This window comes from Xenopus tropicalis, chromosome 2 (genome assembly GCF_000004195.4).
Source record: "Xenopus tropicalis strain Nigerian chromosome 2, UCB_Xtro_10.0, whole genome shotgun sequence".
Classification (NCBI taxonomy): domain Eukaryota; kingdom Metazoa; phylum Chordata; class Amphibia; order Anura; family Pipidae; genus Xenopus; species Xenopus tropicalis.
The window spans coordinates 35,561,828-35,588,957 of NC_030678.2; positions in this window are offsets into that span (position 1 = coordinate 35,561,828).

The window sequence follows — 27,130 nt, forward strand, 5'->3', positions numbered from 1 at the left end:
TTGCTCCCAGGATCCCATAGCATCCTATGTGTGCTTTTCCCTATTATTCACTGTTCACTTGTGCACCTGATGCCACTTAAGGGAGCACCAACACATGAGCTGTAATTAACTCCTGGCTTATTATCAGAGGATACCAGACGTGCGGGAACAAGGTAAACAAGGGAACAACCAAGGGCCAATACGTTAGCTACACAATAATATATATAATGTATAATAGACATAAATTATATATATATATATATATATATATATATATATACACACACACACACACAGGTATGGGATCTGTTATCTTGTACTTGATCCCATATTGGAGGCAAAACAATAGACTTGAGGTATGAAGATCCAAATTACAGAAAGACCCATGGCCCTGAGCATTTTAGATGACAATTCCTATAGTTGTTTATATATCTAAAGTGAGAGAGAGACTTCATAAGTGCCTGCACCCTTATAACTTGGTGGGGTGCACGGTCAAAATGTGGTCTACATCCATTCAGTGATCACAGGACCAGCACACCCTTTATCAAGGATAAAGGTCCTAATGAGGCTGAATCATTACTGTAAACGTTTGAAAAATATATTTAGATCAGCCATTTTTTTTTTATTTCTTCTAAAATTTCTGCACTAAAAATTACCTAAAAAAGCCTAATGTAGCTCCATATAAAGATGAGAGGAGCTCTGCCCAAGATGACAATATTAAGCTACATCTAGGGTTGTCACCTCACCCATTTAATAGTGGCCCTATATTGAATCCACATCCTGCATGACTAGTTAGCAATTAATTTAAATGCATACTGCATGGCTGCACATAAATCAGTTCAGTCTGCAGCATGCATTTTAATTAATTGCTAATTAACCACACAGGATATGGATTCAATATTTGGCCAGTATTAAAGGGGTGACATGGCCAGGGTCAGACTGGGCTGGGGACCCAGACCGGATCCCCCTTGGGGCTCCCCTGCTGATTTCCCAGAATCGTGGCCAAGATAAATATAATGTATGTGCAGGGGGAGGGGTTTGGGCAGGCTTTCCACCTCCCTAAAGGGCCCCTGGGGGAGTGTGGGAGCCCCTGGAGGTTGCAACCCTGGCTTCACCAGGGACAGCCATTGCAGAATGGCAAATATATTGCAGAGAGCAAATAGTCGTCTTTAGGGTTTATTTTACTGTTTAGTTTCTCTTGGTAATAGATTTTTATAGAGCTGCCATTATATCAGATTTAATATTTGTACGATAGCAATACCAAAGCAAAACTATATTAATCCCATTAAACTGGCCTCCAGTTCCAAGTCATAAGATCCCTGATATTCGATGCAACAAGAAACAAGAGTTGAGATAAGCAGGGCAGCATAACCTGAAGGTTATTTGTCACTTCTTTTGTATGCAGTTCTGTACAACCAGGCAGAATATAATGGAATCATTTAGCGGATGCGTTTAGGTGGACTCAAACCTGTTCCTCAAACCTGCGTCAAATGCATTGAAAAAACGCCAGTGTGTAAAAACCCTTATAATATGTTGGAACGCAGGGCTGTTTTGCATCCTTTAAACACTACCTTTTTAAGTAGCTCCACATAGTGCAATGTAATAAGCTAATAATCTTGCAATAATTATAACATTTACAATACTCTATGTGCTACAATGCATGTGTAACACGGTGTTGTGATGCATTACATAGTAAGGCCTTAGGCACATTTGCTTGTTACATGTAATCACTATTGATCCAACTGGTTGCCTATATCCCAGATACAGGTGCTTGTAGCCTACTTATATATGAACTGTGTTTCTATATCCTGCATGTTTACATAGAAGTAATGACATCAATTCTGCAACCACAATTTCAGCTGCGTTCATGCGCCAGCCCTTGTGTTACCCTGTAATTAGCGCTGCTACCTCACCATTTAATACTGACCACTTAATGAAACCACATCCTCCATGGCTAATTAGCAAATCAGTGCATGCATGCTGCATGGCTGCCAAATGTTTAGCCAGGTTGACCACTCCCTTTGGCAGACTATATAGTGTCTTGCACAAGGAAGTGTCTTCCTCTTTTGGCTGCATGCTGTGTTCTGGACAGATCCCAACTGAGCCTGGACCAGAACATAGGCCCAGAAGCCATTTGTACCCTAGGGGAGCTCATATCCTAGTGATAAGTCGGGGACAGGGCCCCGTGAATGAGAACAAGCCAGCACAGTCAGTTTTATTAATAGCACCCTCTAGAAGTGGTGAGCATAGTCAGCTTATTTAGCAAGGGCAGTTAATAGCCCCAACCAGGAGTTGTAAAAGGGTTTAGCCTACCCCGGCTCTGTTGTCGTTCTTTAGGGACCGGTTTATTAGTCGCCAGGTACCAGTGTTAGGAGCTCTCCCCTGGACCACAGTCGGCCGGAACACTCCCTTCTGAAAGGTCTTCACCTCGGGTATTAGCTAATCCTCTGTGCATCCTCCAAGTGGGGTATTCTGTTCCTTGAGTGTCACATCTGCTATATCCATTGTGACCAATTCCTATACTGCTGTGTCTGTGAGTATAATCCCTGCTGCACTATTTAACTTGTGCCTTGTCCAATAAACTTGTACTATAGTAAGAATAAGAATCCTCTGGCGTCCATTATTCTCTATTTGCACTACACACCTCAGATATTTGTAGTTCTGCTACACCCTCGCTCCATCCTAATTCTCCCATATAGCGGAGGCTCACTCCTTTGTATTAAGTGTCGCATGTAACCCATGCTCTCCATTATACTACTAGCCTGGATTTGTCCTTAACTAGGCCAAATAGGTGTTACATTTGGCGCCCAACGTGGGGCACGAAGGGTTAAATCCATTTTGAAATTTTCGGAGCCATTACCTGAGGGGCTGAGTAAAAGTGTGTGTGTCACTTTAAATTTTGCTGACAGGCACTGCCGGACGCGATAGGCAAAAGGCGCCTGCAGTCCTGATCGTAAATGCAGAGTACTAATTGGCCGTGGGTTCGGGCTTGAGGATTCTCCCCGTGTAATCCCATTGGCCGGCGGAGTTGTCAATCCCCGCCCCTGCAGTTTGGCGCTCTTTTCTACGAAATCCCACGAGAGGCGGGTTGTTTGTGAGATTTGGCGGCCATTTTCCCCGATATAGTGACATCACAGCGGCCATCTTGGGTTGCGACGCGTGTGCTGCACCTCCGGGAACTCTAAGCCAAATGTGTGTGTGTTGAGCGGCTGCCAACACCTTAATAATTTCATCTTGCGCTACCAGCTTTCCAGTGCCTCCCTACTCTGCGGCTGCAGTGAAGGACTGACTCAGCACCCCCTCCCGGGGCCAGCGGCTGCTGCCCGGGTGACGACGCTAGGAGCGCCTATACAATAGTGAGGATTTAGAATGTAGCCGGTATAAAGGGGGGGGTGACAACCCTATCTGTAATTAGCCTAGAAGTACTTCCATAACCCCCTTATATTTTAATAGTTTAGTTTCAGAATTGTTCTGCAGAAAGCCTGGCCAGTTTGCAGCACCCCCCAACCCATCCCACTAACAGTGGTCTTATGTCTTTGAAAGTAAGTGCTGTTCTTGGAGACGTCTCCCATATAAATCACTACAATGTGGAGAATCAGCCTGTGAGACCAATGCTTTGGTCAGGAGACAATTTTATTTTGCAAGTAATGCAATCAGGCAGGTAGGTGCCAACCTATAAATATATGACTCAAGGTAAAAAGTATGGGTCTCTATATGAGGTTAGCTTAACATGGGCATTCTGACAATGTATGCACTTGCACAGAATGAATTACTAATGAAACACAGGGCCAGGGAATGTCCATTGGTCAACTGGACATAGCAGTAGCAGTTTAATTACACTTTAATTAGGCTTAGGGGGCACACCCAAACCCCACTGTATTTTTGTGCTTTTACATCCGCCTGGCAGACTGCAAATGCAAAGGGCATGCTTTGTACCAGTGTCCAAGTTTTATTCTAACATTAGTATTCATCTGCTATGATTATTTATTTAAAGCACAGGAGCTGGAAAATCTTCAGCAGATCAGGAGTTTAATTACAGCACAAAGAGAGAGAGCTTACTACAGTGTATATTTAATCAAAGGGTTAGACAAGTACATGCAGATTGTAATTGCAGCACAATTAAAGTAAAGCATGCACCGTTCTAAGGTTTTTTTTTAACATGAGTTATGGGCAGTGAAGTAACAATAGAGAAAGCAGACCCTGTGGTTGCTGGGGAAGGACTGGGAGACAGGGGGGTCTGGAGTGCAGGGGTCTGCTTCATGTATGAGAGCGACAGGGAGTGTGGATTTATATGCAAGTGGGTAGGGGGATGTCGGCAAAGTAGGGTTATCTACTCTGCGTCAGGCCTCTCCAAAAACTTAATTGTGGGGGGCCCAGCCCAGAGTAGTTACACCACTGCATATGGACTGCAGCATCTGGAATGCCTTGAGACAATTGTTAGGACAGGGCTTCTGACATTACTTGCATACACAGATGCTCCATGTGGCACCAGAAAAGGACACGCATGTAAAAAAAACATGCTCTTCCTTACATGTCTTCTGCATGTTTATTGTGTCCACATCTTTGTGTCCTCAGAATGTGGCACATGTGTGCTTGATAAAGGTACATAAAAATATAGGGCAGCAAGTTGCATTGTGAGGGTAGAAATGTTTAAATAAATGAGCCATTTAGTCTTCTACATTATACACTTGTTTCTAGGAATATTCCTTTCTAAAAATAAAACCTCTCTCAGTGAGAATTTCAAAGACATTACTGTGTCCAAATTTATAGCTCAGCTTTAAGAGCCAAAAAAAATATATATTTCCGTCATCTCCAATTTATTTTATGTCCTGCACAGGACTGGAATTGAGAGACAGGTTCCGTAATTGGTGGAATCGAATGCCGCGTGCGTTATTTATAAACACTGAAAGGTCACCAGCGTATAACGAGAGATGGGAATTTTAAGGTAGAGACATAAAAAGACAAAGATGGGTGGCAGTAATATATACCTTGTCTAATAATATTTGTGATTAACTTTGTTATGGAAATGTGGGTACAGACCTTTCCTCCTTCCACTTCAAAGCTGCTATGTGGGTACTTTATGCTGAATTTTCACTTGTGACAGATGTATGATGCCCAATTGGCAAATGTGATCATGCCACCCCCTCCAACTGAAATGTTGTAAACTCCTAGAACCTCCCACATGTTAAACATAGAAGTTAACTGAGCATGCATACACGTTTCCAGTCCGTAAAGGTTGTGACTTGCTTATCCTGCCTCTTAAAAGGAAACTATTGTGAAAATTTAAACCTTTTATAAGTTTCATCTCACTGTAATAAGAATCTTTTAAAAATAATCAATTTAAAATTCTCATACATGGGCGGGTGTGCTATTTTCCTAGAAGCTGTACTAGAGCTCACTCTTTTAAAATAATGGACTGTGACAGAAATAATGGGGCTCATTCATCAACACTGAGCAAATTAGCCCATAGGAAGTAACCCGTAGCAAACAATCAGTATTTTACGAGCACTGGGAGACCGGCGCGCTCTTACCTTCAGACGCACCAGTCTCCCAGATTCGTATCCTTTGGGACACACATACGTATCAATGTTGGCACTGCTCTGCTCCATGCTGTGATGTTAGCAGATACTCACCAAATTTAAAGTTAAATAGTGCCTCACAGCAGAAAGTTTTGGGACCCCAAAAGGCGTTGGGAAGACCGGGGTCTAGGTTTATACTAGCAGTCTTTTTTAGCCAGCTGCAGGTAGAACAATGAAAGCAACAATTTGATTGGTTCCCATTGGATACTGCCTATGGGCTTGTAGGTGATAAATAACCAACAGTACTGTCTCTTTACCTGCAGGATTTGTGCCGGAGTCAGTTATTTTCTTAGCTTATTGTTTGAGTTGGCGTTGGTTTTTTAATCTAGCTCTAATACATCTGCCCCCCTAAAATTAAAGCCCACCAAAAATGTACAAGGCCTGACTGTTAATCAAAATCTGACTCTGATTTCTGCATAAAGAGTGAATGAACATACACATACAGAACAACTAGATGTTGAATGAATTTGCTACTCAGTGCAAATCTAAAGGGAAGTGTACAAAAATTGAGTCCACAGAAATGTCACCATTCACATTAATGCATTCATGTATTCAGATCATCAAGGAATTTAATCCTGATTTTAACAGGCTGAAAGCTGCTAGAACTTGCTTATGAGCAACCATGGAACAGTCCATATAGTTATGGCCAACGGGGCAGATAGTTCTATGAGCAGAACTATCTTCAGTGGGGTACAAGTTGCTGGGCAGCAGTTTTTATGCACTGGGAAAGTAAGATACTCCATTGCACCTTATATATTTATTTCTTTCATTCAAGGAGGAGGTTTCACATGAAGGAGAGCAGGAGAGTGTGTATATGGTGTCAGTTACCATTATATCATACATAATATATATAGCTCCCAAAATACAGTTCAGTAACAGCTGGAGAGCTGCAGATTTCATTATTAATGTAGCCCTACACAGGGTAATGTGCCCCATGCCCAGCCACCACTAAGGATATCCCTATATATGAGGAATGGCTTTGTTGCATCAAGCAACATACTACCCTTCAATTCAGTGTATCAGTGTGGAGAAGAATAAATGCACAGGAAAATAATAATAATATTTTCATGTAACATGTATTTTCAATTTCCAAAAAACTACAAATTTAACGAAGCAGAATAGAATAAAAAGCTCTGTTCTTCTCCATGTCACAATGTAGCCAACAAATAAAAGAGGGCAGATCAACCCAGACAAACACAGGAAACTAGTTAGATGTTAGATGGACAATGTTTTATTAAGTCATGTGCCTTACCACAATGATATCATGTCAGGTTATTAATATCTAAAGGCTAAATGTGAACTAAAAATTGGCCTGTACATTGTGTTGACATGACAAGGCAATATCAGAGCAAATGAAATGCAATCCACATATGGTTTGGAGAGAGGTGCTTCTTATTACCAAGGATTAAGCCTTTCACCTCTTCAGTACCCCCTATCATGAATATTACATCTGAAACAATAACACTGCAGGTGCCTTCAGGCATGATGTTCGTGACCACCGCAGGAGAACTACATGGAACAGTGGGAGATGCTGGCTGAGATCTAACGTGTAACTGAAATTCAAAAATACAAACAAATAAATGAAAGACTTAAAAATTCTCAGTGGAGGTGCCATGAGCAAGCAGACAATGCAGGACCTGCTTGGACCCTTCAACCTTTGGTCCTTTAGCTTCTTCTGTAGAATCATGTATAGCCAGTTTTATTGTGTGACAAACCATTCCTTTGATGCATATGGCAATGATACATACAGGGTTGAAAACAGAAAATTTGTTATAAGGCCCCTCCCAAATGCCTATAACCACAATTTGTTTCTCCCATCTCTCTGTCCTTTATGTTCCTACAATAGGGATTTGACCCCCTCACACAGTTATTTTTCCATCTAAAGAAAATAGTTTATTTTTACAATAAGCTACACTCTTTTGTGTAGATTTGTAGCATTATTCTACTAACCCAAAGCCTTCTGTGCAGAATACCTTTTTGCTCTTGTGCTTTACAGAAAATATTAACTTTCTTCTAAATTAGACTATAGAATTTTCAGCTATTTTAGTTACCTGGTTATAGGTCGGGTTGCTAAACCTGGTGCAAACCTTCTGGCCTTTTTTTTAAATATCCCTTATAAAAGGGAAAAAGGAGAGAGAAGTGTACAGAGCAAAGTAGCTTTAGGTGTATTGGCTGGAGAAAGCATTTATGAACCAGAGGAGAGGAAGCATACAGGGAGAGCAGGTGGAACAGGTCTCTTTTTTATTACTGTATTTGTGGTTAAATCTCTTTCAGCTCAATTCGGTGGGGTCTCTGATATTGGTAGGAGCTTTGTTATTTGAAAGACATGCCATTGTAGACTTTGGCAGTTTTGACTGCAGAATTTTTACAGACTGTAGTGTATAGGAGCCCGTAACTGCCAGGAGTAACCTCTTTGGTGAGACAGGAGAGCTCTGCCAACCCCGGTATTCACCCACACCCTTTTGGGGCCTCAGACTTTCTGTGGCAGGACTGACATTGCACCTGAAGAAGGGGTCACCCCCGAAAGCTTGTGCTGTTTGTTCATTTCTGCAAATAAATGATTTAAAGGCATTGCCTACACACTGGAGTGCTTCTTCCCCTTTGCAAAGATACATGGAAAAAAGGCTTGGGAGCGGCTGTGGAAGTTAAGCACCCTTTGAGAACATGTATGTAAGTGGTGTGCTGAAGATTTTTCTTTATGAGGACTGACAGGGATCCTACTCACGGCCAAGGTTAATTCCAGAAGCGCGGTACAGAAGGGATCAGGCAGAAGCAAGGTCAGAGTCAGGCAAAGGTCAGTGGCAGGCAGCGAAGAATCATAGTCAAAAAGTCAGGCAAGGAGTCAAAACCAGGTAATCAAATACAAAGCTTAGTGAGGATCTAGGAACACAGAACTAGCCTGGGCAACTTGAAATGAATAGAGTAGCGCCTTTTAAGCTTGAAGTTAGGAGTGCAAGAGCACGCCTAACTGCAGGAGCCCGGGGACCGGTGCGTATACAGGTAGGGGCCAGTTACCCGGGGCTCCTTACACAAATAATGCTGCATAAATCATAGTCTGTGCCACTGTTGTATTATATTGTATATTGTAAAACTGGTGAGGAGCAATGTTCCTTCTAAGCTGTGGGCTTGCACGTGCATGCACAAATTTTGAGGCCAGCGCAAATTGTGGTGCACACAAAGAATTTTGTACGAAAACAATTTGGGGCAGATTTACTAAAATTTGAACTTTTCTCATTTTTTCAATTTATAAAAATTCAAATAAACTCATGTTCACAAATGTTTGAAATGTATCCAAAAATCTGAAATGAAAAAGAACATGCGGTAAAAGTCGCAAATTTTTTAACTTGCCAAATGAAAACGGAGACTTTTTCCAATTGTCGCACAAAAACTAGTGTTTAAAATCCGAAATCCTCTAAAGTTTTGAAGCAAAGAAAGATCTTCCAAAGAAAGGGAAGGGACATCTGCCATTGACTTCTACAGGATTTCAGCAAGTTTTAGCTGTTTTTTTGCATAGTAAACCTCAAAGCTGCGGCTTTTCTTTCCTTGACTTTTAGCGCTAAAAAATTCAAATCAGAAGAAAAAATAAAATCCAACTGTTAGTTAAGGGCCCCCTGAAAATAATTGTTTTGTGCACATAGCCGAAAAGGAATAAGCGTAAACATTGGCGAGGATTGGTACTGTAAGTAATTGCCTGAACTAGCCTGGGCAACTTGAAATGAATAGAGTAGCGCCTTTTAAGCTTGAAGTTAGGAGTGCAAGAGCGCACCTAACTGCAGGAGCCCGGGGACCGGTGCGTATACAGGTAGGGGCCAGTTACCCGGGGCTCCTTACACAAATAATGCTGCATAAATCATAGTCTGTGCCACTGTTGTATTATATTGTATATTGTAAAACTGGGGAGGAGCAATGTTCCTTCTAAGCTGTGGGCTTGCACGTGCATGCACAAATTTTGAGGCCAGCGCAAATTGTGGTGCACACAAAGAATTTTGTACGAAAACAATTTGGGGCAGATTTACTAAAATTTGAACTTTTCTCATTTTTTCAATTTATAAAAATTCAAATAAACTCATGTTCACAAATGTTTGAAATGTATCCAAAAATCTGAAATGAAAAATGAAAAACATGCGGTAAAAGTCGCAAATTTTTTAACTTGCCAAATGAAAACTGAGACTTTTTCCAATTGTCGCACAAAAACTAGTGTTTAAAATCCGAAATCCTCTAAAGTTTTGAAGCAAAGAAAGATCTTCCAAAGAAAGGGAAGGGACATCTGCCATTGACTTCTACAGGATTTCAGCAAGTTTTAGCTGTTTTTTTGCATAGTAAACCTCAAAGCTGCGGCTTTTCTTTCCTTGACTTTTAGCGCTAAAAAATTCAAATCAGAAGAAAAAATAAAATCCAACTGTTAGTTAAGGGCCCCCTGAAAATAATTGTTTTGCGCACATAGCCGAAAAGGAATAAGCGTAAACATTGGCGAGGATTGGTACTGTAAGTAATTGCTATCAATGCTGTTTTGTAAATATCAGACTGTTTGCCTTCTTGTACTTGACTCCTTGGCCCTCTAGGCTACTGCTAGCTGTTGGAGCATACAGGGGGTATTCTCCTACTCCTAGTGGTTTAGTACTCGGTCAGTATCAGGAGTTGTTGATGAGTGCATACCAAGTGCAGGGTAAAGCCTACTAAGTATGCATTGGAATGTAGTCCATGGCTGGTCTTACATCCTTCTCTATTGAAATCATTGGGTTAGGCATTATGTACAAAGCTGTTGCCGTTAAAACAAATACGATGTTGGACCCTAATTCTTTTATCCCTTATAATAACGCCTATTATCCCTAAGTGATAACTTTCCCCAGTTGAATCCACACTACCCCCAACAGAACACACAACTCATTATTGTTGAACATTATTTTTCTCTATTGCACCTTCAGTTACAAGTTGCAGAACTCTATTGCCACTCCCCTGTTTCCCCAAACCCTGTTTACTTGCCCTCACTGCTAAGGTAACTCCTCTCTGCCATCTAGTGAGCAAGACACATACAGTATGTTCCAACACTTGGGTCTATTGGATTCTAAGCAGTAGAGTTATTTCATTGGTATATTCACACATGGTGCTGTATGAGTGAGCTCTTGCCTTCAGTTTATATCCAGACTAAGCAGACTAAGATGAAAACCATTTTTCTGCAGTCTTTCCCTTCCTATTAATTTGTGGCCACAGTGCAGCTCCGTGCTAATGGAATGCATATTCCTCTGCCTTACAACTTCACACTTCCGTGTGCACTGGAGCAGACATCGCATTTCTGCCATGTTGGTCTGCAAATGGCTTTAACACAGCAAGCCGACACAAGGGATTAGCCTGGGTCTCGTCGCCCGCTGTTTGCACATAAAAAACGATTCCCAGTGACCTCTGTAGCTTTCCCTTTCAACTTTTATCAAATACTCCTATTTGCAGTATGTAGTCAGAATAATCTTTTCTAAACAATGTTCATGTTATTTTCTTTCTGCTAAAGGAAAAAGGATGGTGGTTTCTGCATGTCAGATACAAATGTGGAGCCAGCTTTCATCCAACTGAATTCCTCTGTCAAAACAGGGAAAGAGAGGTGGCTTTAATGGCTTCTGAGATGGGTCCTCTGAGGGCCACATCTGGTAGCAGCCTGGGGTAATGGATTGTGGCTGCAACAGAACAGACACAATAACAGAGCAGATGCTGCAGGATGGCAGGACAATGTTTTCTTGGGGGCATCAATTACTCTGTTGATTTGTAGGACCTAGGATTCCTATGACTTAGAGCTTAGGCCAACTCCCCAAACTAGTTTTTCCTCAACTTCTTTATTCACGTATCTATCCTTAGCCAGTAAACACTAATGTAAAACAGAAATGTTTCAGGCAAGCTACACATGAATCATTAGGGAACATAGTTTCAGAGTCTCTGATTACAGGTATGGGATCCATTATCTGGAACCTGTTATCCAGAAAGTTCCAAGTGATGGGCCATCTCCCATAGACTCTATTATAAGCAAATAATTCCAATTTTTAGAAATGATTTCCTTTTTCTCTGTAATAATAAAACAGTACCTTGTACTTGATTCCAACAAAGTTATAATTAATCCTTATTGGAGGCAAAACAATCCTGTTGGGTTTGATTAATGTTTAAATGATTTTTTAGTAGCCTTAAGGTATAATGATCCAAACTATGGAAAGGCCCTTTATTAGGAAAACCTCAGGTCCCCAGCATTCTGGATAACAGGTCCCATACCTGTATAATGCCACAACACTATTTTCCTAACATATTTAGCTGTGGTTCCATAACATCAGCTGGTTGAATGAGATGTTAGTGGTAGGTGTAGGGGGGGTTAACACAGGAGTGGAGCAGAAATGCCTTTGCTCTCGTGCCCTAATCATTGCGTGTTGCCACCAGAGCGCCACCATGTAGAAAGCAAGACATAAGACAGGTGCCAGCACCAATTACAGTCACCAGTAACACCACCCCTCCAGTCACAGGCAAAGTAGGGCAGCATCTCACGCCATGGAGACACCGGCTGAGATGGAAGGGAGACATGCACAGCCGTGCTGCTTGTAAACTCTAATGCTTGTTACTCTCCTCCTTGCCGTGTTCACATATTCGCTCTAATGATCACTGACAGCCAGGCCTCAAAAACATGTACTGCTGTCACCTTGCACTGTGTGGGAGGGAAAGGGTTAAAATAAACAGTGACAGGCAGGGTTGTTATCGGCCAAAATACCCCCCAATTGAATTCCCAGCATCCCCCAACAGACTGCTTGCACTCCTCTCAAGCAAAGGTAGCATAACCAAGGCATCCCTCTGAATCTGTGTTATTTATACCGAACACTACCATGTTTATGTATGTCATTGGCATTTATGTTTTTCCCCTGTGATGACATGGATTTATACTCAGAGATAAGCCAACTGAATGGGACAGTGTGGTATTTATATCCTGCAGATTCTATTTTAGACTTTTACTTGGGGGCTCAGGGAAGGGAGAAGTGCAGTGTTAGTAAATGATGTGCATTGTATCTGCTGCTGGAAATCAGGGGCACATTCTGGGGTGCAGGTCATTCTAGATTATGCCCCACCCTTATCTGCTTATCTCCCCATGACACAACCATGGAATATAGACAAAAGCACAAGTTATTAATTAGGCCTCTAAATTTGCCAACCCTTGTTATGAATAGATCTGCCCCCAACTATTAATAAGCACTAAGCATGGTAGGAGAGTACTGTAAGGCAGAACCTGGGGATTTAAGCTCTACAGACAGATCACTTGACTTGCCAGACAGCTCCATCTTTAATACTAATTTATGTTTTACAGACAGGGTCTGACTGGGGAGTGCAGGGCTCACCAGGTTTGCAGCCCCAGGGGCCCTGCAGGTGCCCCCGCCAGCCACGTCTCCCACACCCCCTAACCCCCCCTCCCGCAGTGGCCCACCAGCAAGGGTAGGGTATGAACCGCAGGAGCCCACTGGGTTTTTTCCTGGTGTCCCAGCGGCCCAGTCTGACCCTATTTACAGATTTTACTGATTTATTTTTAGTGGTGCCTCCAAAATAATGTGAAAAATAAACGTGAAAAACAAATTATTTTGGTTACATACAAAAAGAACAGACCTGTACATTTAGTAAATATTGGCGAAATGTCCAAACATATTAATATTATCCATATCTCATCTCACCGCATATGCGGTGCTGCGATTTGCCGAAGTTGCGGAAGTTTCCTCTAAAGGCAACTTCCGCGACTTCGGCAAATCTTGGTGCCGCGTATGCCATCCCACCGGTGATTTACATTCTAGCCGGTGGGATGGCATTTCGGGGAGATTAGTCGCCCGCGACAAGTAGGAATTTGTCGTGCGGCGACTAATCTCCCCATGTGTCACAGCCCTAAGGGCTCTGGCACACGGGGAGATTAGTCGCCCGCGACAAATCTCCCTGTTCGCGGGCGACTAATCTCCCCGATATGCCATCCCACCGGCGAAAATGTAAATCGCCGGTGGGATGGCATACGCGCGGCGCGATTTTAGTGAAATTGCAGAAGTTGCCTTGAGAGGAACGCGAACAGGGAGATTTGTGTGTGCCAGAGCCCTAAGGTAAATTAAAAAAACAAGCAAAGTTTTGCCATGGTAAAATGATCCATAGAAACCAGCAGTTTTGATTGTTCTAGAGCGGTGAGACAAATAAAAAGCAAATGTCTAACTGGTTACAGTTGGTGCACTGTTGAACAATTACACCTTGCTACGAAATTTTCCCTAGAGGTCTGATATGGGAATGTAAACAAGTAGATAGTAAATAGAATGACATTATGGTATGTACTCTAGGCTTGGTACAAATCCTATTTTGGGAAGTGATATTTAGAAGATTAACAGCAGCTTTCTTATCTTCCTATGAAGCTAAGAGCTGTTTTTTTTTGTTTCTCTTGTACTTTATTCTGTATATATATAATAATAATAATAAAACACAGACCTCTCTTGTGTGCCAGTACAGAACAGTAGTTTATAGAAAAGAAACAAACCCCTCATTAATTTAGTGGGTAGCCATATTGACAAAAGTCAGAACTGCAGAACCACTGGCAAGTCGTCCCCTTTGCTGTCCCTATAGGCTACCCTGAATGTCACTGCGCTGGCATGTACTGTAGCAAGGAAGGAGACTGGGGAAGTTCTTATTCTCTGGTTAATGACTCAGCCATGACCACAATAGAACTGAGCAGCACTGACATTATTTAATCATTTCAACACAAGTCTTTAAGTAACTCCTAATGAAAGCTGCCCATGTTACATATGCTTTGGTAAGTGAACTAGTCCCTTGTCACTGGCCTTAATCTAATGGAATGGGTCTGATATGTATCACCACTCAGCATTTCCTGACACCCACCCCTGTACCTGTGATCTCTGTTTCCCTGTGTTTTATTTTTCCAGATTGCTGGGACAGTCATCACTATTTCAGAACTAATTTGGAAGAGAGTATCTGAGATATCAAATCCCTGAAAGCCTCATTCAGCTTGACCTTTCGCTTCAATCAAACCGATTCCATCAAACATGTAATAAAAGGCACTAAGTTTGCCCAGGAGCAGTAACCCACAGCAACCAGTAATAATGGCTTTTAGACAGGTGACCAATAAATTCTACCTGCTGATTGGTTACTATGGGTTATTGCTCCTTGGCCAATTTAGTCCCTTTTTTACCATAAAGACTTAAGGTATAGTGATATACAAATTGCAAAAAATCCTTTATCCTATAAGTTTTTGGCTGACACACAAGTACCGTATTTTTAAATAGTAATGTGAATTTCAGTTGGATTGAGATCGGGAATTGAGCCACTTTTCCCAAGTGTTGGGATAATTGTTCCAATGAGAGGTGAACAGGTTAGTAGACTGACACCTACCACCAATATAAGTTATTGAGTTTTTGAGGATTGGCGAGATTGTTGCAAATACATATATTTGGCCAAAAAGAAAAGTTCTACCTTCATCTCATCTTCCCACTTCTGCATTTTGGAAAAAGTTTTTAGGTCATTTGAGATAAAAGTAGAAATTTCATTGGGATAAAGTTATGTTACGTAAAAGCAATATGTGTGGTGCAAATCTAACTGCCCACAACTAAAACATGAGGTATAACACAGTCTGTGGGTAGGGACCAAGAATGGTTTCCCATACTAATTAGAAAGGTGTACTGTGCCACTTTAAATACTGCAAAATTCCCACCTAAAAAAGACAATTCTAGTTACATTTGGGACATAACTAACAAGTAACCCTTGATGCCAACTAAGCCTGGCTTTTTAGATCTACTGCTTAAAGACTACCTTTTGGAGCACTCGCCCAGCACCTGATCTGGGAACTGGCACTTACATTGTAGTGTCACCCACTGTGACCTACAGTCCTTATATTTGCCTACTTGTTTCTGTAATTTACCCTCCCATATAGATTGTAAGCTCTACGGGGCAGGGACCTCCATGCTCTTGTGTCTTTGACTCTTATCTTATTGCAACTATTTATTTTATTTATTTGTATTTATTGTTATACTTTGTATTTACTATTATTATCTTAATAACCCCGTTTGTATTAATGTATTCTACTGTACAGCTCTGCGTACATAAGTAGCACTTAATAAACAAAGATATACATACATACTGCTGAATGTTTGCCCTGGACTGGTCATCTTTGGTGACATCACTTACACCCAAAACAGTTCAAGTGGGCATTTACTGGTAGGATACACAGTATGCATGAGCAAGTGAAACCACTGCAATGAAGGGAACACACAATTATATAGTTCGATAGGAGGCTCACAATTATAATGTCCATGTCTTTGGGAAAACTCACTGTTGTGCCAAGGAGGGAGGAGAACAAGCATTTGCACTTAGGGATAGGGCTAATATTTTAACTTTTTGATGGCCAGTCTAAACAGGGGTTCCAGTATAGGTTTAGCTCTCCTTTAAACTGTTCATCTTTAGACATGTTCTCCATAACATCAACTGAGTTACTGTCAGAACCCGATTTGCTTTGCTTGGTTTTAGAACAGCTGCAACACCTAAGGGAAAGATATTGCAAAGAACCAGTTGCATATTTCAGTGCTAACTGTTTTCATTGTGCATTTTGCTTTTCTTTGTATCCTGTAATCAAGAAGCATTTGAGATGCTCTTATCTCCAAGTTGTTACAACATATGGAATGTATTGTAATTCAGCTAACATAGAGTGGGGAAAGATATTAAGTGTCTGTTCCTCTAAAAGTATTTGCTGCCATTACTGAAATGGGAGCCACTTTCTCTGTATGAGGAGGTTGACTGGGGCCACCTATCCACAAGGCTGTTCATTCTAATATCCTTTGGACCTCCTAGCTAAATTGATATTGTTATTTGCTGGGAGTGAACACAAGCCTTGGACAGTCATTCATTTTAACCAATTGAGAAAACTCAGCGGTCAGCTAAGTGAATGCTAGAGCATCTTGTACAGATATGGGATCTGTTATCCGGAAACCCGGTAACTAGAAAGCTAAAAATTAAAGGAAGGTCATCTCCCATAGATTCCATTTTAATCAAAGAAATTAAAAATACATAAGACATATTTGCTTTTTCTCTGTAATAATAGAATGGTGTCTTGTACTTGATCCTAAGATATAATGGATACCTTTTGAAGGCAAAACAATCCTATTGGGTTTAATTAATGTTTAAATGATTTTTAGTAGACAAAAGTATGAAGATTCAAATTATGGAAAGACCCCTTATCCAAAAAACCACAGGTCGTAAACTTTATGGATAACAGGTCCCATACCTGTATCTAATATTGAATCACATAGGGTGAAGGCTGTACGTTTTGATATGAACACTTAGGGGCCGATTCTCTAAGGTACTAATATGATTTATGAAATCTGATCATTTCCGATTACTTTTGTAATTACGATTTTGTCGCACAAATTGTTGCGCAAATTGGCGCAAAGTACGAAAAAGTTGCGGAAATTAACAAAAAAATTGCGAAAAATACGCACAGTTCTAAAAGTTAGAAAAAATTGTTGCTCAAATTGTTGTAAAGTACGAAAAAGTTGCGGAAATTAACAAAAAAGTTGCGAAAAATACGCACAGTTCTAAACTTTAGAAAAAATACAATTTTTTTCTATTCGTAACCAATCCTACATTAATAAATGGGCCCCTTATAGTATCCTGCAGTTAGAATTCATGAGAAAAAGAGGACAACGTGAAAAGGACTAACCTGTAAACATTGAAATTATCAAATGGCTTTGACTAATAGTGGAACTAGAGAGAAATCTATGCTGTGGGGCAAATAAGGTACCACCTCTAATTGCCCACTAAGGCAAATGATCCGATCAATTTTCTCTAATGGCTTTCTAAAATGTATTTACTACGCATTGAAACAAGATGGCCACCATCAATTTTAGGAAGGTTAATACAGAAATAAACACATATTCATCAAACTGGGGGATTGGGGGTTTCATAGGGATTGCCACTAGCTCTGGATTGATATTTCTGGGGAAAAAGAAAATGAAAAGCCTCAAAATGGAGGGCGTAACACGTGTGTTATACTGTATCATGTGGCACACAATGGCTTTTAATTGGTTTCTTTTAAAACAGTGCAGAGGAGCCTAGGGAGACACTTCAGTTTTTTGGGTTGAAGAACAACATTCTCTAGGCATGTTTATGTTGTCCACCTTTTTGCAAATGCACAGTAAATTCATTTTGGAAAGCCATTAGTGGGCAATACTTCTGAAATATCTCTTTTAACTCTTCATCTCTTAACTTTGAGAGACACCACCTTTTCACACCAACTACCTGCACTGCTGCTTCCATACTGACACTTTTCAAAAGCATTTCTATTTCATTCATCTTCAGGACCCTATTTTCAATGGGACAAGACATTGTTTTCAATATGCCTGATTCTTAGTGGTACAGACACCCCATCTTGGCCAGAGTCACTAAGTTGTACAGGTATTGGACCCCTTATCCGGAAACCCATTATCCAGAAAGTTCCAAGCAACGGAAAGGCCATCTCCCATAGACTCCATTGTAATCAAATAATTCACATTTTTTTTAAATAGTTTCCTTTTTCTCTGTAATAATAAAACAGTACCTTGTATTTGACCCTAACTAAGATATAATGAATCCTTATTGGAGCCAAAACAATCCTATTGGGTTTAATTAATGTTTAAATAATTTTTTAGTAGACTTAAGGTAGGATATCCGAATTACGGAAAGATTACTTATTAGACTTATCTGGAAAACCCCGGATCCCAAGCATTCTAGATAACGGGTCCCATACCTGTACTTGCATAGAGGAATGAGGGCGTCAACCCAACTTCTTAATCATACAAGTGAGTTTGGCAAGACATATGGGGCATGTGCTATAACAACTGGGCATACAAGTATATAGAGATATGCCTTTAAACCATTCTCTCTTCCACCCCTAAAATTCCCCATATGGGTCTTTTTCCCAACTCTTTTAAGCTAAAATGTAATCCTACCTCTGGAAGCAACAGTTTAGATTGTTAGATTGATCTATGGGGCAGGGATATCCTTCCTCCTGTGTCTCAGCACTCTGCATTTAATCTTTTATGAATTGGAATATATTTTATTTATTCATTGTGCTGTTGTTCCCTCTGCCTGTATTAGTGTGTTAGAAAAAAATATACAGCACTGCATACACAAGTAGCATAATATATATAAAAAATCCATACATAAGTATTGAATATGAAGCTCTGAGATTATTAACTGTAAATGGAGGAGAACAGCTTTGAATCACATGAATATAATAAACAGAGAATCTAGTAAAACATATTTTAGATGCTTCGTCACGTAAAAAACATTTTCTGACCCATCAACGTAAGTCACACCAGTAAAATAGTACTTTTTGTAGGTGGAACCCTGAACCTCAATATCATGTGCAGGACATAAGGCTAAAGGCTTCCCTGTATACCCTTTTCCCTCTGTAATGTTGTAAAGATGGGACTTATACAATAAAAGTGCTGCCCATCTCCCATATGGGGTATGAAGGATTACTAAAAGGTTGGGCAATCACATAAACTCATGGTGTTATTCACAGGAATTCATCTTATCCTATATACATCTCATACAGTGAATACATATTTAATTGATCATCTTCTATATATGGAGCAGACATAAAGGACCCAGTGGGGCCACCACTGGCAAACGCATTTAATGTAGAATTTAATGTGAAAATCAGATGACCTAAAAAAGTTTTAGGTGGCCCTAAAATGATTTTGTCTGTGAGGACAGGGTCGGACTGGGCTGCCGGGACACCGGGAAAAATCCCGGTGGGCCCCAGCGGCCCAGTCCGACCTTTGCCGGCACTCCCCCTACTGACTGTTCCTCCCCTGACGTGTTCAATTTATACACGCTCGGGGAGGATGTCGAGTGGGGGCCCTGTGGGGGGTTAGGGGGGGCCCTGGGGGGGTAGGGGACATGGCTGGCTGGGGCACCTGCAGGGCCTCTGGGGCGGGAGCCCCGGTGGGCCCTGCACCCCCCAGTCCGACCCTGTGTGAGGATGTAATATTGACCTTATCCCCAAGGCAAACTACAACCTTACCTGAAACAATGAATTTAGGCTTATTTTGCACTCTTTTTATTTTATTTTGCAATTTTGCTTCTTCATTAAGAAACTTATTCGGGCTGATTTAGATGCAGAAGTGCAGTCAGCAAATTGCAATTTCAAGCGCAATTCCCAGTGCAATCCCCATGGGTATTTTCCCACAATGCAGTGTTTTCTTTCTCAGAATTTCAGCACCATTACGGATGCAAAGGGCCTTAAATCCGATGCAATAGGGCTGCACCTGGTACAATTGGTGACATTGGTGCCTAATTCTTTTGGCAATTGACACACTAAACTGTGGGAATCAGGGAGCTACTGCCAAATCCAGACCAGGCAGTAGCTCCCCAGCAGCGGCCAATTCAGAATGGAAGAGCACATTTTGACATAAGTGCCTTTTATGAGAGTGGTTTTACTTGCAAATTGCTGTGGAGAAAAGTGTCCATTGTACAAAGTACAAGTTGCCCTCTGTATTTGTGGTTGGAAATGAACTAAACCTAGTTCAGTTGATATGGGACTTTTTTTGACCTTCATCCAACTTTACAGAAACAGAGCTGGAGGATTTCTAATGAGGAGTTATGAGAATTGTCATCCATCTCTTATTGAGTTGAATGATTTGTATATGGGGATGGGCAGCCATAAAATCTTGGGTGAGCGTTGGCAAACACTATCATGTGCTTCAGCACCGTGCCAACTATGGGCACAACCCCACTGTGTTGCTGTGAGTAGAGTGGGGGGGGGGAAAGGAGTAGAAGCTACACTTCTCTTCCACCTACATATATATTTTTCAAGATTTAGCAGATCATTTTTAAAATGGGAATGTCCTCTGTTTCTTTCAAAAATTACAAACAAAGTATTCAACTGCGCAGTCCCATGTATATGATATTGTGGTGCTTGATGCCCTAGACGTATGGCCACATTCAAAAAAAGTATAGAATAGAAAATGGAGATTATACACAAACAGATTATGACTCGGGAGCTTTCCCCATTTTTTGTCAATAAACCACATAATCTCAACATTTCAGGAGGGTACTCCCTGACAAAGGCAGGAAATGCCCCTGAAAATGTTGAGCTTATGTAGGTTCACTGGCATAATATATGGGGTTAGCTCCCCAGCCACAATCTGCGCATGTGTGATCTTCATTATCCTAGGCTCTCTTTAATCAAGTCTTTGTGTTTTTATTAGAACCATATCTGTAATTGAGATGGTGTAACTCTTTTGTACCTCTGCATATGGTTTGCATATTAGAAATTATGTTAGATTAGTAATTATCTTAGAGAACATTAAGTTAGATTCTAATAGGAAAATTTAAAAAAAGGGGTGTCAACTACATTTAACAATGTTTTCTGTGCCAGTGGTTCATAATCAGGAGCAAAGTATTTAAAGCCGATAAGGAACTTCACTTCCTGTATCGACATTATTTCACATCATTCAGTCAGCCTTGGGTGCAACTCATTCCACAGGCACACAGCCCCTACCATACAATGACTTGGCTCAAAGGCATTCACTCCTGCCTAACCACTTGTGTCTCTACAGTCTGGGGGTGTCTCCAGGGAAAACTACCTCTTCTCAGGGGGGGAGAGAACTTCTGTCAGTAACTACCCTGTCTCCTGGAGTGTGCTTTAGTAATGTTAAATTCTCATTAACGAAAAGTCCTCATTTATGGGTTACTTCTCCCTGACTTTCAACAAGGAGTTCTCCATACCTCAGGGTCCAGCCTTTTCCTCTTATGAGCTCTCCTCCCAGACACCATCCACCTTTCTTCATTTGGAAGCCAAAGATAATTTTATGGAAGAAAGTGCTCACCCGAAAACAAAAAAAGAAAAATGAAAAGTGTGAGGTGCTAATTCAAAGACACTGACCCATAAAGCAACTCCATTTTCACAAAAAGAACCAGAGAAATGGCACTTTCAGATAGTATTAATGCTCACAAATATGGCAAATAAGTATACAAAATGCATTTAACAAATAAGGAATGTTCATCAGGAGTAAAAAATAGAACAAAAGTGCAGCTACTCTGGTTATAACTACTGTATGAGATCCCCTCCCTTTTTACAAGTGGTGACACTTGCATGCTACCCAGTGTTGGTCTGGCCCACCAGGATACCAGGAAAACTCCCAGTGGGCCCAGGTGTCCTCTTGCTTCTAACTATTTAGCCTATTTCATGGTCATTCCCTATTTCTGTATGGGAAAAGGAAGCTTGATAGATAGAAGAACATAGTATAGTATGTAGAGAAAAGAGACTAGGATAATAGTTTGAGGGAGGAGAGGAGGAATTAAAGTTTTGAGAGTGAGCCCATGGTTGAGGGTTTTCTGGTGGGCCCCTGCCATCTCAGTCCAACACTGCTGCCACTAACTAACTCTTTCATACACTTAATGGGTATTCCCCAGAGCTCCCCAGTGGCCTGAGCACCACCATAGAATTTTTAAAGATTTTCACATCCTTCATGGGTTAACTCTGCATAACCTGAAATAGCTGAGGGTCCTTTAGAGTCAGGGTGACCTATTTTGTACAAGATGTTGACATTGATCCAGCATGCCTGTAAGTTAGATGCTCATTAGATGGTATATTATATATCCCCCCATGTTTGCACAGTTCTGAGGAACATGATGGTTCTTTATAAATACCTAATGATAATTATTACTTGGCTTTAGCCCTATCACTCGCACCGTGACACTGTGCCACAAGGTGTCTGCGACAAAGGTGTCCCCTGAACATCATGACAAATGCCTTGCTTTGTGTGACCGCTCAGATATTGTCAGTATAATCCCTAGTCTCAAATTATGTTTGAGTGCTGATTTATGTGCTGTCAGAACCTTGCATGGATATTTCACAGTGTGACCCTGTTTCAGACCCGGTGTGATTTGCCTCTTCTCCTGTTCTTTGCATTCTAATTGGAAACTTCCAGGATTCGGCGCTCTATAAAACGGCAAAGGCCCGGCGAAGGGGGCAGGGCGGCCGAGAGAGTGATAATGTGAGATGCTCTGATCCACTCACTCCCTGCGCAGCTTCAAGGAAACGCACAGAGCAGATGTGCCAGGTGAACTCAGCATCCCGAGCCTGCACCTTCTGAGCGGGAAACTAGGTCACGGATTCTAGAGGAGAGGCTGAAAGATAGTTACGGAAGAGTGAGCGTCAGCGCTCTGAGCACAGGCATCAGAAATAAACCCTTCTTTTCTGGCCAAGAATCATGTATCCCTTCTGCAAAATTAAACACAATCGAGTGCCTGTTTTTTTCTTTTACTGCACATTCCGTAGCCGTGTAACTTCTTGTTAGCTTGGACACCGGGCCGTACCATGACAACGGCCTTAAAAGGGGGACAATAAATAAATCATAACAGGCTCTATTGATGCAGGTCCTTAAATGCACGAGAATTCATTTCCAGCACTCAGAAATATACAGTATATATATATATATATATATGTATGTGTGTGTCTTCTATTACCATTGCACTGATACAAATCAGCATATATTGGCTTATATATTAACATGGTGCAAATTATTTGCAGCTCAGTAACTAATCAGCCATTAGCATTGTTCTGCCTACTACAGCAGTGACAGCTAGTCTATATGCTGTGTTAAATGGGAGTAACTTACACATCCCAAGGTGCCACCTTGCCCCTCCCTCCCCTGATTGACTGGCAGGTCTCCTTGCAGCACTGCATCTGTGCTGATAGTGTCCCATGGGGGGGGGGAGTGGATCCTAATACAGCTGCACCCCTTGCCCTCCCAGCAGTTTCGCCCATTATTCTGCTTTATTCATGAGTATGGTTCCTTGTGCTTTTATTTTCCCTTAAAGGAGAAGGAAAGCACAATATTACTGTGAACTTGCGATGAGCAGATCACACATTTTTCAACCCACCACAGTGCCTAACCTGCTGCACCCTAATCAGCACTAGAGATGTAGCGAACTGTTCGCCGGCGAACTAATCCGCGCGATGTTCCCCACTTTGGGTTCGCCGCGGTTTTTTTTGGCACCGCGATTTTTCGCCTTGGTTTTCCCGCCGCGTTTTTTCGCTTCGTTTTATCGCCTATGCATATACATAGGAATAGCTTGCGCTTTTTTTTTGGCATTTTTTTTACAAAGTATTTCTCAGAGAAGTTTTTGCCCTTGATCCCCCTCCTGCATGCCACTGTCCAGGTCGTGGCACCCTTTAAACAACTTTAAAATCAGTTTTCTGGCCAGAAGTGGCTTTTCTAGGTTTTAAAGTTCGCCTTCCCATTGAAGTCTATGGGGTTCGCAAAGTTCGCGAATATTCGCGAGTTTTGGCGAAAGTCCGCGAACGGGTTCGCGAACATTTTCGGCGATGTTCGCTACATCACTAATCAGCACCCAAGTTGACCCTAAGTGCTATGTTTTATACCCTGCACCTGGTCCAAATCCTCTCTGATGCATCATAGATAGATGGGCGGACACTTAGGGGCACATTTACTTTTCCACGAACGCTCCGAGCGTTCGTTCGATTGGTTCAATCATATTTTTTTGTATTTTTAGCGCGAAAAAATTCGGTTTTGCTGCTGTTTACAATCGTTCGGTACAAAAATTTAGTGACTTTTGGATCACCAATACGATATTATCATGACTAATACGATTTTTCGTAAGCATTTTTGGGATATTTGCGATCAGAAATTTTCATTTCCAATCCAAATTTTTTGCCATTCGGGATTCGAACTCGTGTTTTGATAAATCTGCCCCTTAGCGTATGGCGTATATTTTTGAAAAAAAACGAAAAAGCCAAAAAACATTTGTCGAAAATATGCACCATACATTCCTACCTCTGCCAGCACCTGAATGAATGGTATATGCTTGGGTGCAGGCGCATGTAGCTGAAATACGCATAAAAACGCCAGACTTTACATTCTCTTGCATTTTTATGTGGATTTCGGTTACATGTGCCTGCACCTGAGCGTATTCCATTCATTAGGGTGCAGGCACAGGTAGGAGCGTATGGTGCGTATGGCGCATATTTTCAGCAAGCATTTTTCGTCTTGCCAAAAATATACGCCATATGCATGGTACGGCATGAGCCTTAGTAGAATAACTCATTATGCATGGCTTGGCGTAGAGCCCAGTTCATCGAACTTTTCAGACGATTACCCAAACCTGACTAGACCCCTTTCACTCAGTACATTTCAAATGATACTTACATCCCCCCCATCCCCTATTGTATTACTTGTTATTGAAAAAAAGATGTTTTATTTTTTGTGTGCATTGCTGTTACAATGCTTTTATTTTGAAAAATCAATAAACGTCTATTTCAATTAAATTAACTTTTATGATGTAAAGAGTGCAATTCTGAAACAGTTTGCAATTGGTCCTTATTTTGTATTTTTTGAATGATTTAGCTTTTTGTTTAGTGGCTCTCAAGTTTGGCATTTTGGCAGCTATTCTAGGGTCCAGTTTAACTTAGCAACCAGGCAGGGAATATATAGAGGTGGTCCTAAACAGCAAAATAAGTAATAAAAAGTAACAATAAAATTGTTGCCTCACAGAGCAATAGTTTATTGGCTGCCGGGGTCAGTGACCCCCATTTGAAAGCTGGAAAGAGTCAGAAGAGGAAGGCAAATAATTAAAAAATGAAGACCAGTTAATAAGTTAATAAGAATAGGTAATTCTGTAACATTCCAAAAGTTAACATGAAGGTGCACTAAAGGATGGACTCTGCTTGAAGCTTGACCGGCCCAGATCCATGTCTGGGGCTCAGTTTATTGAACTGGCGACCCTGCAGGTTTCAGGTTAATGTCTGCCCTGTGCAGTCCAATGCTTATTTATATTTATAGACATCTGCGAGTTAACATTTGTGTGCCTTGCTCAAAATATGCTAGTACGATTGTTCTTCATTCTATACTGAAATGTGACCAGTCAAAAAGTCACAGAGCAGAAAAGGAAACATTATTAAGGGGCAGTTCTTGTTAAACACACCTTTGAGCTGCTGGTATGCATCAAACTGCAGTGCAAATCCTATGTGGTTGGCATTCTGTGGGTTGGAAAATGCACCATGCTGCTGGCACTACGGAGGATTTTAATGCATTGCGATTTTCACAGTTCTATAGTTTTCATATGCAACAGTCCTGCAGTAAAATTACAAAGAATATAAATTACTTTGCCTATCTGTTGCTCATGACATATTCCTGTGTAAATAATTGTGGGAGGGTTCCATTGGGTGATGGAGAAATTTAGAGGAACGATAAAAGCACTGTCGAGACATTTTAGAACTACAGAAATTATTGTGGTTATTTCAATTTATACCATATTGAGTTTCAAGCCGAGAAAAAAACGCATTTTAGTAAATGTGTCCCTAAATATTGTCTATGGGGCATATTTACTAAAGTGTAGTTTTTCTCCTAGACTAACGCTGCCAATGTCAACTGGCCAGCTGTAATTTGGCATTCTGTATTTATTCAGTTAAAGTCTGAAATGGGACTTGTGAGGTTAATGTGCCAAACGTTGCTGGCGGAAACACTTTGCATAATTACGCAAATTGTAATTTTTCAATTTTTCCCTCATACAAGTTAAAAGCGCAATAACGGCCAGGTTTAAGAATTTTCGTTGTTAACAATGAAATTTGTCGATTGTTTGCAGGACCCAGCTGACAGCTACCCACAGTTTTCCTAACTTCAACTAGATGATATTGTTTGAAAGGGTCGTTTTCGTTGATGTACAAATTGTACTGTTAAATGATTGTTTTCAGCTTGGTTGTAGGACAACAAAAAATCTTTGAAAAATCTACACGTGCATGGCCAGCTGAATCCATGGCCTCATCTTTTTCCTGCCTGGACCGGTGCAATTTGCTACTAACTGGCCTTTGTAAATCACAGTCCTCCCCACTAAATTTAAATTCTGCAGCTAGACTCCTCCTTCTCTCATTTAAGGTGAGTGTGCCTCTCCACTAATAAAATCTTTATCATGGCTCCCAGTGAAATAAAGACTAATTTATAAACTCTTTCGCATGGCTTTCAAATAAGTTATGTGTGGGTAAGGAGAAACCTGCACCTAACCCACAGAACATCAAGCCACACCCAACCCTAACCTGCAAATGTTGCCATTTTAGGACCCATACCCAACCCATACCCATGTCTTCCCGCTCTGTACATTACTTATGTCCGTGCCTCTGGCTCCCAGACAGGGAATCCTGGGGATAAGTGGAGGAGTGAATTTCCCCAGTCTCACAATATCCCAACCCTAAACCACAAAGGTTTCCCAAATTTCAACCCAAACCTGTCTGACCCGCAGTTCTGCATGTTTTGGGTCAATCCACACATAACAATTTCAAATTGCAGTCTGCACCTCAGTACATTTTCTCTTGTGTCTCTATTGGCCAACTTCTCCGCTCCTGCACCATCTGGTCACATCACCTTAATCCACTGCTGTTTCCTATCAGAAACCTTTCTATCTTGCTGCTCCTTGGAGAAAATCTTACCTCAGTCTCAACGAATAAACTCAAAGACCTATTGGAGCACTTGCATAACTTCTGACAGACACGTATGATAAAGTGACAACCACTGTAAAATGCC